This window comes from Penaeus monodon, chromosome 22 (genome assembly GCF_015228065.2).
Source record: "Penaeus monodon isolate SGIC_2016 chromosome 22, NSTDA_Pmon_1, whole genome shotgun sequence".
Lineage (NCBI taxonomy): Eukaryota > Metazoa > Arthropoda > Malacostraca > Decapoda > Penaeidae > Penaeus > Penaeus monodon.
Genome location: NC_051407.1, coordinates 25,723,700 through 25,724,797, shown reverse-complemented (window position 1 = coordinate 25,724,797; position 1,098 = coordinate 25,723,700).

Sequence of the window (1,098 nt, the reverse complement as noted above, 5' to 3'; positions counted from 1 at the left end):
CAGTAAACAAATGCATAACTCCATTCACATTTCATTCATAGTATTCAGTAACTGTCATCTCAAAATATCATAGCATTTCTAAGGCTTAACTAAACTAGCCATAATTTCAGCCTAAGTTTGTCTTCGGCAGTGACTAGACGTAAATACAGTTCTTAACAGAATCAGATGGTCTAACATGTATGAATAAATAGCTTCAAGATCTAAGCATCAACTTACAATATCAAAAGCCTCTAATTTTCTATATCACTACTATGTAATATGCAAAAATTAGTCTTCTATTATATATACTTTTATACAGATTCCTTGCAGGTTAAATTTCTATTTCACATATAAAAAAGAGGACAAAGGAAAAAAACACCTTATCATATACATCCATTCCATTCTAATCCAGAACAGTATTGAGGATCAGCTAGATGCCATTATATTGGTAGAGTAAATAGTCACACTAAAGCTAACCAAACCAAAGTTAGCTGACATGATATGTAGACCAGACTTGCATCAATGAAGTCTAAATGATTATTAATGATATTTTCCCCCTTCAGATCCATTTTATTGTCTGATTGAAATATTGCTATTTTCAGAGCATGTGCATCAATCACATGTTGGCTCATCTTGATCACTAATTGATATCTGATCAAAAACAATAAAAAATGTAGTCAGAAGAACATCAGTATTACCTGTCATAATGCTAAATTGTACTTTTGATATATTGATTTTTTAACTTATGTTATTCTAGTCAGAGATTGATAGTGCAAACTATCTTACCGGACATCTTTTTTCCCAGAAAAAAAAACATAAAAACCATCCTGATATGCTTTTTTCACGTTAAATAAAATAAAGACAAAGATTTAAGACACAGCCAGTCTACTAAGCAATACAAGCATCTTGTCCATATGGTGAATAATAGGCCATGATAAGAAAAACAATATCATTTCAGTTCCTTTCATAACCTACTTATCAAAAGATATTCTATAATGAAATATGGAACCATACACATGCTTCACTTTGTCCAGTTTCATGAAGTCAACTTTATCTGACAAGGTAGGTTATACCTTTTCTCCAAGATCAGGTTTTGATTCCTTTTGAGTTATTCCAACA